This window comes from Marmota monax, unplaced genomic scaffold, assembly GCF_021218885.2.
Source record: "Marmota monax isolate L192 unplaced genomic scaffold, Marmota_monax_Labrador192_F-V1.1 WCK01_AAM20220418_F8-fsc00158, whole genome shotgun sequence".
NCBI lineage: Eukaryota > Metazoa > Chordata > Mammalia > Rodentia > Sciuridae > Marmota > Marmota monax.
In genome coordinates this window covers 1,919,554-1,930,989 of record NW_026694092.1, presented here as the reverse complement: position 1 = coordinate 1,930,989, position 11,436 = coordinate 1,919,554, and positions in this window count along the sequence as shown.

Sequence of the window (11,436 nt, the reverse complement as noted above, 5' to 3'; positions counted from 1 at the left end):
AAAAAAGTGAAAGATAAAGATACACTATCTCAAAAGAAAGAAGCACCTTCAGGGTCTCTGGCTCTTTTTTTAAAGGAAACTTTGCCAGAGATGGGCATGGAAAGACATGTGGGAATGACCTCAGCATGGTGAACTCAGTTTTTATTTTTATTTTTTTTTTTTTTGAGAGAGAGAGAGAGAGAGAGAGAGAATTTTAATATTTATGTTTTAATTTTCGGCAGACACAACATCTTCGTTTGTATGTGGTGCTGAGGATCGAACCGCTTGAGCCACATCCCCAGCCCGTACTCAATTTTTATTTTGCTCATGGATCTCAGGACATTTATGGTGGTCTGGTCGACTTTCTGCATCTTCAAGTGAACATTGTCTCCTCTAGATAATGTTTGGAATGGACCTATATTATACATTTCTTAAAACACATCTCCTTTGTTTTACCTAATCTAAAAATACACTGTGTAGGCAAACACTGCATATGAGTTTTAATCAAAATAAAGCCATTTTCATAAATATCTTTGTTCAACTCTAAGATTTGTAGATTTCTCAGAAATGTGGGAATTAACAGGCATAGAGGAAAAACAGGTCTGGGGAGTAAGTCTGATGGGGGGGGGGGCTTCTAGATAAACAGCTAGAGTCTCTTTTCCTTCCCTTTTGTCTCTTGAATAACTATCTTCACTTCTTCTATCCTACCTTACTGTTACCAATCTCCCACCTTAGGCATTCCCAATTTATTGAGAAAGATAGTATCTGCTTTAAAGATGCAACAGTACATACTTGATCTCAACATTTTGACCATTGAGCTAAGACTTCTCTCTTTCATTCCCCTCTAGGTTACAAACTCTTTAAGGGCATTACTGTGTTCCTTTTAGCTCTTCCTTGTATTTACACATAGTAGGTGCTCAATTCTTATTATTTTAAGAAGTCTTTCCAGTGATCAATAATGAGAGATGAATCATTTAAGAATTTTATTTTCCTTCCTTCTACAATCCTAATATCCAACATCTTAAAATATTGTTTATCTGGACAGCATTTTCTAGCTCAGTTAAATCTATATAAGCATTAGTCATTCTTATCAAACACCAAGAATTCATCCATAACCCTGAAATGGCTTTTCTGATCTCCTGAGGGAAAATGCTGCTAAAATTAGATACCCACTATCTTTATTTTTTATAAGGAAGAAGTAAGCAATTCAACATCCCTTATCCTAGGAGTGTTCTGACTTTTTCATTTCTGGTTTCTAATTTGATTATAATAGATAAACTATTTGGATACAGTGCTCATTTAATATAAGTCATATAGGCATAAGATAAGCCTCTGACTATATTACAGATACAAACATGGTCATTATACTTTCTTTTCTAGTTGTAGATGTACACAATATCTTTGTTCATTTATTTATTTTTTTATGTGGTGCTGAGGATCGAACCCAGTGCCTCACACATGCAAGGCAAGCACTCTACCACTGAGCCACAACCCCAGCCCTCCTTTATACTTTAGTGTAGAAAAAGTAAGTGGCTTGCCTGGATGTTTACTCTGCAAATATGATAAGCATTGCATCCAGTCACTGGAATATTTATTGCCTTACTTGTCTCTACTGGGCACTGGTACAGCTTGTTATATCAGTTGAAAAAATTACCCATAGACGGAAAACTTCAAAACAAGACTGCCCTTTATAAGACCTGCATTGAGGAAGATAGAAGAAGCCAGGGGCTAGGTACCTCCACATTTTAGTTCCTCAGCAAATTGAAAGTGTAGACTTTCTTTTATATCTAAGTATATACAGTGTCTTCATTTGAATGGCCCTTAAAGCAGAACAATTTTTTTTCAGTACTAGGGATTGAACCCAGGGGTGCTTTACCAATGAGATGTATCCCAAACTCTTTTTAAATTTTTTTTTGTTTTGAGATGTAAGGGTCCAGCGAACGTCAGAGGAAGAGACCACCAAGAGACCGGCTCATGCAACAGCAAAAGGGGTTTATTGAGGATCCAATCTAGCGTGCTGGGGCTCCGTGCTCACTCAAGAGTTGAGCAGTGCTTAAGTACACTTTTTGGGGAGGGTGGGGGCTTTGCATACATCACAGTCTCCTTTAACAAATCATCATACACCGCAGGAAAATCAAACAACAATTCTTAAATAGGATTAGCACATTCATTGGCGGGAACAGGTTGGGTGGGAGTGATAGGTCACTCCTAAGGGGGGGGATACATTCAAACTGATTGGTTCAGGCCCTGCGATGCCTACGTGCCAAGCCGCACAGGGTCCTAGGTTATTAAACAACCAGATGGCCAGGGGGAATATTTACTGGGCAGTTCCGGGTATTGTCCTAACAGCTACAGGAATTTCAGGTTTTGGGGTGTGGCATAGGAACTTAACAATACCTGGTCCTTTACATTTTAACTCAGGCTTTTCAGCTTAGAAACTTTACAATGCCCGGTCTTTTACACTTTAACTTCAATTTCTTTTACCCTTACAGAGACAGTGAAGCCAAAATTAGACAGGCAGTCAGCATAGATAGGTAAATCCAGTCAGGTAGGATCAAGGAGGCCAATTTTGAGTGAGTCCAGCAAGTTGGAGAATTCCCCTGAGGGATTGAAATGCTAATTCCTTCAGAGCCCTTCCTCCACCCTTAACAAGAACTAGCCCCAGCTCCAAGGTAACATACAACAGCATGTTACCTTTGCTGTTGCCAAGGTAACCTGTCCCAGGAATTGCCTCTCCCTATAGGAAGCTATGAAGTTGTTAATTAAGGTATTCTGGGCTGCACCATCCTGCCCTTCCCTCTTCAGCCCATCAGTTCCCCACCTTTTGACCATCCCACTGAGCCTTTCCAGGGCCTAGTCAAGTACACTGGAAGGAGAGAGATAAGGGGAAGAGGGCAGAACAGAGGAAGCCTAGGACTTTTTTTTTAAATAAATATATATTCTTAAGTTTTAGGTGGACACAATATCTTTATTTTACGTTTATGTGGTGCTGAGGCTTGAACCCAGTACCTCGTGAATGCTAGGTGAGCACTCTACCACTAAGCCACAACCCCAGTCCCCTAGGACTTATTAAAAGGGCAGAACACCTGGCTTCTTGGGATACCAGGATGCCAGCTATGGCCCACTTCTTCTCCCAGGAGAAGTCTATGTTACCCCTTTTTAAATAAACCCTGCTTTGTATGCTTGCCTCCGCGTGCTTCTCCAATGTTCAAACTTCAACATGTGGGGGAGCAGGACTCATCACCCATAACTGGTACTCAGACTGGCTTCAAACTTGAGATTCTCCTCAGCCTCCTGAATATCTGGGATTACAGGTATGTGCCACCATGCCTGGCCTTGGCTACCACTTTTCAAAGTCCCTATTTACCTGGGCACATTTTGGATTTTAGGTACTGTCAGGTTGGTGGTGGTGACTTAGAACAAAGCAGCCTGTGCGGGAAAGAAACATCAATCAGGCGCCTATGGAAACGCCTGTCAATCAGTGGAATCTCCTGACTAATGCCTGTCAATCAGCAGGACCCCTGGCCAATCCTGGAGTTCAGCCAGCTCCCCCGACCAACTCCAGCGGGACAAGGGACCCTAAAAACACCTTTTCCTGTCCCAAGCCCTTCCCTTCCTGCCTAAGCCCCATAAAATCCCAGTCCGGTAGAGTTCCCACGCGGTTTCTCCTCAGACTCTTCTCCTGTCTGCCCTGTTGGTCTGATTGAGTTCCGTCCAGGAGTGATATCTCAATAAAGCCTCATTTGGTGGCCTTTTAAAATCTGCCTTCTTTGGTCGCTGCCCGCCTTACCTGATCCCACAGGTACATTCTTCCAATTTTATCTCATCATTCTTCTTCTCAATGATTCCACATAGTTTGGGCAGGGTATAAAAACTCATTTTCTTGTTTTCCAGTAGTTTTATAGATTTATTTATGGAGTTTTTGTTTTGGAGAGTGGGTTGTTTTTTGTTTTGTTTCTGCCTTTTTTAGGAACTAGATACTAATACTTTTATGTGCTCAGTCTACTATCAAAAACTGAACTCTTGGTCTGGGGCTATAGCTCAGTTGGTTGAGTGCTTGCCTCGCTTGCACAAGGCTCTGGGTTTAATCCTCAGCACGGGGGGGGGGGGGGGGGGGGCGGTGCTGAGAGCCATTGCCAAGTAGGAATGACGCATGGCAATTTCTTTGTCAGCCTACCCCATGTTGCTTAGATGAAGGACTCTCCGTTGTGGAAATAGGCTTGCCTTTGGACCCAGGTCATTTGAAGTGACATTGCATGTATGTTTGAGTAAGGTGACCCTGCTCAAGGACCAGGGTGGATCCGGGTTTAGGGAGGATCCTGCTGGATTAGGGTGGGTCCAGGTTTAGGGTGTATCCTGCTGGGAATAGGGAGTATCCCGCTCCTTGGGTTTAGGGCTGTTCCAGGTTTAAGGTGGACCCTGATGGGAATAGGATGTATCCTGCTGCCTCAAGCGCCTGCCCGCTCCTTGAGTTCCCGTTGAGTTCAGAGAGTATTTTGGGATGCAGAGCCCAGTGGAAGTGTGGATTTTGCCCAGAACGTGCTTGTAGGGTGCCAGTGTGAGTTCGGGAATAAAGAATTGCTGTTTGAATCTACAAGGCTGTGAGTGGCTTGTGATTTTGTGCCCAGCCAGACTGCGGCGGGGGGTGGGGGGGTGGGACTGAACTCTTAAATTTTTACTAACCCTGTGATGGTGTATCAAACAAGTACCAAAATATTTTAAACTCATTATAATCCCTACTAATGCACTAGTGACAGAGTGGATCTCAGATACAAAAACTTGTCCAGAGCTCGCTTTTCTTCATCAAAATGTTGAAAGTGCTAATAGTCCCTTATATCTACTTTCTCTTTCTTCTTGTTAGTAGAATTCCTAAGTCTTAGATGAGCACATGACCACCCAGCTAGAGATTTCATACCCTAGCCTCCCTTGCAGCTAGGTGTGGACACAGAGTAAATTCTAGCCAAAAAGATAATGAAAGCAATAGTGTGCTGGTAATGTTTTGGTGTGCTGGTAAATGTTTAACAACCGGCTCTCAGTGGTGGAGGCATGGCTTACAACATTTCCCCTTTCTCTAATTTAAATACTCCCACCATGTTTGATTTCAGGCTATGCTATCACTAGATGCAGATTTGGGAAGAGATTTGCAGTAGCACACTCTTAAATAGTATTCCCACCATGCGGATAACATAGACGTAAATGACCTTGATGGTATAGATGATAGTAAAATAATTGAGAAAATATGTTATGAATTTTCACCTTATTTTTAATATAATTTGTGCAATGATAAGTTTATAGAGTTTGATTTTTAACAATGGCTGCATTTAACAACAAGCTCACAGAATTCTTGAAACTTTCGCAGACGTCTCTTGTGGGCTGGTAAGAGCCGACTCTGGTACATCCTTGAATGGAAGTGTTGTGTAAAATCTGTGTCACATACTCAAAAAGAAGCTTCTTTCCTTCCACTTCCTTTGCCCTGTTTCTGTAATCTAGAACACAAATAAAATATTTCAGAGCCACCTTTAACAGAACACATGAGGACAACATTCTAAGGGATTGTAAAGCAACAAAACAGGAGAAAACTGGATGACTTCTTTGAGCTTCCCAACTCCTCAGTCCACTTCCCAAGGTCAGACTTTTCTGTGAGGAAGACATAAATTATCTTTGTTAAAAGTACTGTTATAAGCTGGGCATGGTGGTATGTGCCTGTGATCCCAGCGACTTGGGAGGCTAAAGCAGGAAGATGACCAGTTAAAGGCTATCCTGGGCAACTTAGCAAAAGTACCCCTGAGTTCAATCTCCAGTGTGTGTGGGGGCACTTTATGGGAAGGGAGAGTGGGAAAAAAATTGAATTGTTTTCTATGCCCTGTGAATGAAGCTGAACAGACTAACACTGAATTTACTCTCAGAAGTGAGGCTGATTTAACAGAACCCTGACACTCAGGGAGCAGGCAGTGCATACAGGATAGATGGTGACCCTTATTATGTCATAGCAACATTTGGTAAGCCTGTTGTCAGTGTATATGAAGGAAAGTCATTTGCCTAATAAGTCTGCAGGTAGCTCACGAGCCAGTGGTTAGAAAAGCCACTTTGTTGGTGTACCTTGGCTTCTTTTAGCAAAGTACTACAGACAAATATTAAACAGAGGTAAGAATTGACCAGTTTGCAAAGATGATAGGGATCTGGGTATAATGGCACATGCCTCTAATATCTACTCGGGAGGCTGAGGCAGGAGGATCACAAGTTCGAGGCTAGCCTTGATAACTTAGTGAAACCCTATCTCAAAATAAAATAAAAACAGGACTGGGGATGTAGCTCAAAAGTAGAGAGCCTCTGGGCTAAATTCCATGAACCACAAAACAAACAAACAAAATATGTTAGGGAATACAGTTCTATAAGGGATGTTCTCAGCCCTTAGTCTGCAACTAAGTTGATTAAGATTCTGATGATGTAACGGTTTCTGAAAAAGAGTCTGAAAAAGCCAACTGCTTCTATACTCCCGACACTGCAGAATTAAGATAGTGTTTTCCAAGCCTTTCTCAAGAGCATCTGACATAATTGTTCTTGACCAGGCAATAGAAGCCAGACCAGCAGGAAAGATTAAGGTTTTTTTGCTTTTCCTCTGAAACTCACTGCTCCAAGTGCCTTTCAAAGCACCACTACACAGAGGAAGCACACGGGAAAAAAATAAGGTTTGAATACAGAAGTTAGTAAATAAAGCATTGGTAAACCAAAGAACTGCTTGTCCTTAGTTACTTTTACATGGAACTAATTGAAAGCAAATGAACTGGAAGTTTCTTAAATATTTTGCTAGAATTACGATGATGTCATAATCTATTCAAACCCTAAAATGACCCTTAGTCCCGCAACTCTGTGCTTTCTGTTAGAAATAGCCAGGTGCCTCAAGAAATAAAACACTTGCTTGGAAGTGGGTGGGAAAGGCATGCTACAGAACCTGGCTAGCCAGCATGCCTGGGCAGATAGTCTACCTGCTTTTATCCCTAACACAGAGCTCCTTGCCCTGATGGGAGGAGTTTAGGATTATAATCTACGCATTTCACTGATTTTTAAATTGGGACAAAGGGAAAGGCTATAGTTAAAATGGCTAAAATTGGATCTTGCCAATTAAGGCTAAATACTATATTCTGAAAATAGACCGCCAAACTTTCTATTTCTCACATTTCCAGCACCCATTTCAAATGTGATCATGCAGAATAAGAGACCAGGGTATTATTTCCCAGCAGAACCCGGCTGGCACTCCACCGGGAGCTTTTCACAGTTGCTATGCCGCAGAATTGAATAACTGCAATAATCAAGAGTCATGTGTTTCCTAGAATGGGATCCTTAAGTGTGGATATCCTACCCCTCCTTATTTGGGGCATTAGATGACAGGGAGGCCAATAATTTGTCTTTAAGTTTACAGGTTGTAAGACTACGAGAAGCTGTATCCAACATTGTTGGTCTGCCAGAACTATGTGTCACCCAGAGATGCTGAATTTTGAGTTAGATAAGAAATTTGCTGGGCCCTTCAGGTTGTTTTCTTGGGGAAAATGGTACTCAAGCAAAGTTGGATGTCCAAAGGGTAAACTGTGACATGCACTGCTAAATGTTCCCAGTGTTCACTTTTTCTTCTTTCTGGCCCTTGGTCACCCCACCTTTGGGTCACCTAGGCAAGATAACAGGAGGAGGGGGCATGAGAAGAAAGGAAACCTAAGTTCTAGAAAAGGATCAGGATACCCCACTCCCTGGGCCACCAGCTCTGGACCCCCTTCTCTCCAGAGCCCCCCACCCCCTCATTCTATCCATTGAATAAAACATTTTTCTGTTGCTTTGGCATTTCTTGGGTGTTAAATCTTCAACATCAGGGACCCGGGACCTGATCTTGATTTTCAAGACTGGTTTTGTTGTCATAAGGATGGGAATCACAAGTTCAAAGTTCTTTACGTGTTGGAGGTAAAACTAGAAGTCCAAAAGCATGCTGTCTTAACTTTTGATATTATGTTTGCATGTTGTTTTGAAATTGAATGGAAATCACAAAGGAGTTTTTTTGTTGTTGTTGTTTTATTTTGGTTTTGGTTTTGGTTTTTTTAGTTGAAACTTGGAGCTGACCAAGAGGAATTGTTACTCCAATAACAGGATGTTTGGATTCTCTGGCAAGCTGTTCATATAGACATCTGGGTGGTGGGCAGAGTCTACTATCTCATATCATGCTATGTACGTGGAAACCTGGGCCAGAGAATTAGGTTGACTCTAATGCAACCACTCTGCAGGTTTCTGGTCTATTTCAGGGAAGACTCCAAGTCTCCTAGAAATTTGAGTCTGTTAGGAGAAGAAAAGGAACAAGAAACTGAATGGGTGTCCAGACTTTGAGGTCATAAAAACCAGTAGAATCGAGGAAGAAGGCGTACTGTGAAGACCACCCGGACACCAAGAAACTCTGACTAGCCAAGACTTCCACAGAACGGGTTATGGTAGCCATAGGGTAATGTCATGGTTTCCAGAACAGTCTCAGACCCCAGCAAATCAGACTGAGGTTGCAGCTTTAGCAATGTGACCTTTAGGTGGGGAAATCTAATTCCAAGATATTCCAGTTCCCTTAAAGCAGGCAGCCTGTGTATTGCTTCAATACACTGCTGACTTGTGTGACTTCATTGCCTGGGACCCATTCATACAATATTCCCTCTACAGTCATATGTTGTTATCCCTGTTGGTTTCCCTTTCAGTGTCTAGCAAATGATCCAAATCTATTTTCACCCACCTGTCCCTCTTGTACTCTGAGAGTGGGATATTTCCACTAAAGAGAACCTGTTAGTGTTAATTAGGGAGGAAAGCCTAGGTGGAGATGTATACGTTTAAAAGACAAGAAAATCCCCCATGGAGGTTCTGTGGAAGACTTTGGCTACACTGACAAACTAATAAAAAACCTTGATTCAGTGACATTTTTAATACATTGGCATGGGGAAGTAGCACTGGAAAGAAAGTGACTTTCAAGGGAAAATTTGTTTTATTAAACTGTGTAAAAAGCTTTGATTGATCTTAAATCTCCTCTGTTCCATGACTCCCGAAGTGATACATCAAAGAACAACTGGTAAGGGAGGTGTGTTCCCTCTCAGGTGCCACAAGTTGATAACAGCTTCTTTGTGGCATTCGGGAGCATCATTGTTGAGAAAGTCACTCATCCAGAGAAAACAGGCTGAGTGTTTTGATTTCTCTCTCTTCCAGCCCTGTATTCACATAGCACTAACTTGGAGGAGGGGAAGAGAGGAAAGAAGAGAAGAGGGGAGAGGACTAGCCCCAGTGACACAGATAGATATGTGTGTGTTCTGGATGGGAATAATCACAGTCAGAACATTTGGTAGTCACAGCTTTGAGAACACCAGGCTTGCTGTTCTTTGTTTCAGACGTGCAGAGGATCATTGGATTTGCAAAATATTCTCTTCCATCACTCTCATGGAAATAGTAGAAAGCTATTACTGTGTGCCCGAGCTTTAATAGTGTTCTAACAAGTTACTTGATATATCAGGCACAGTATAAGCAAGCAATTCAATGGTGAGTTTGTACTTACGGCATGGTTGGGAAATGAGGGGAAAATTATAATTAAATAAGTGGCAGGGGGGCTGGAGATGTGGCTCAAGCGGTAGCGCGCTTGCCTGGCATGCATGCGGCCCGGGTTCGATCCTCAGCACCACATACAAAGATGTTGTGTTCCCCGAAAACTAAAAAATAAATATTAAAATTCTCTCTCTCTCTCTCTCTCTCTCTCTCTCTCTCTCTTTTTAAAAAAAATAAGTGGCAGGGGCACAATATGCATAGTAGCTACTAGGATTAGCAATTCAATCTGAATGAAAAGAACTATATGAAATTCTAAGTGGTGTAAGTCCATCCATATTTATGACTACCATCCCCTGACATTTCAAATCATCCAATCAGACTAATCCAAGAGAAGTCATTCAGTCAAGCTCTCAGCATTTAAGCTTGTGTTCATGAAGTAGATAGAGTCAGACTTCCCATGGTCATGAATTTCAATAATGACGTAAGAAAATAAACAGTGTGATAAACTGATAACAAAATAAGCTCCAATTCTTCCCCTTCTACATCTACACACTATGCTTCCTTCCCCTCTTTTGTCTATTTACACTGTGATAGTTCAGCTCCTCTGAGATTTCATCCTACTTTTTGGATCTGGGCTAGCCTTATAACTTATTTTGCACAGTACAATGCAGAAGAAATAATATTATTCCAATTCTGAGTCTAAGGAGCAAGAAACCTTGCGTGTTTCTCCTTTCTCTCTTGTATTCTTTATTCTGTAGGAAAGTCCAGGCTAGCCTGCTGGAAGCTGAGCCACCATGAGGAGCAGAGTCTCGTTATCACAGCTGAGGCAAGACAAGACAGCCACCTACTAACTAGCCAGCTGCCCACAGATAGATGAATAACTGAACTGAAGCAGCAGAGCTCAGCACAAATCAGCAAAACCCACATTCTTCAGTCAACCAACAGCTTTCTGAAAAATGATAGATTGTTGTATTTTAATTTATTACATCTCGGATTTATTATGAAGCAACAGATAATCAATATGTCAGTGAAAAGTTACTTTCTCTTGGACCTGCTGTCTGAGTTTCTTTGGAGTCATCCTGATTTCTTTTTAAGTTTTAATTATATGCAATAGGACTTGTTTTCATTACTGATATATCCATGGAAAAGGATATTGTTTTCTTTACCGATGTTAACTTTTACTTTACTAAAACCCCAAGTCTCTTCATCATAGTAAAAAATGTTAATATCCATCTGGAAAATCCTTTCTAGTCTGATGTTTTCTGGAGCTTCTCAACTCCAAAAAAAAATTCACCCCTGTGACTCCTCTTCAACTATTCCTTATTGCTTAAATGGTTTCATATCAGAATTAGTAACCTTTAATATCCCTTAGCTTCCTTTCCTTTCTTACCACATCTGATTTTCAGATTGATGGAAAGTTTCTATCCTTGGTTCCTCGGTTTTATTTTTTATTTTTTGCCATGTGTCACCTTCCTCTTGGTCTCAGTCTGACAAACACTGTGCATTGGCTCACTCAACTCCAATATCAAATTCTTCTTCCTGGGCCTTCCTACACTGCAGTAACTGAAAAATTAAAGCCCTGAATTTGTTCTCCTTTGCAACAGAATGGGGCTGGGTAAGTGGGGGAGTCCCAGTGGAAGGCTTCCCTTCCCAAAGTAGAGCCTCATTAAAAGACTCCTTCCAGGTACATAAGGTGGCCCACGCCTGTAATCCCAGTGGCTCAGGAGGCTGAGGCAGGAGGATTGTGAGTTCAAAGCCAATCTTAGCAACTTAGTAAGGCCCTAAGCAACTCAGCAAGACTGTCTCTAAATAAAATATAAAAAAGGGCTGGGGGTGTGGCTCAGGAGTTAAGTGCCCTGGTTTCAATCCCTGGTATCAAAAAAAAAAAAAAAATCAGAGTGGGAAGGC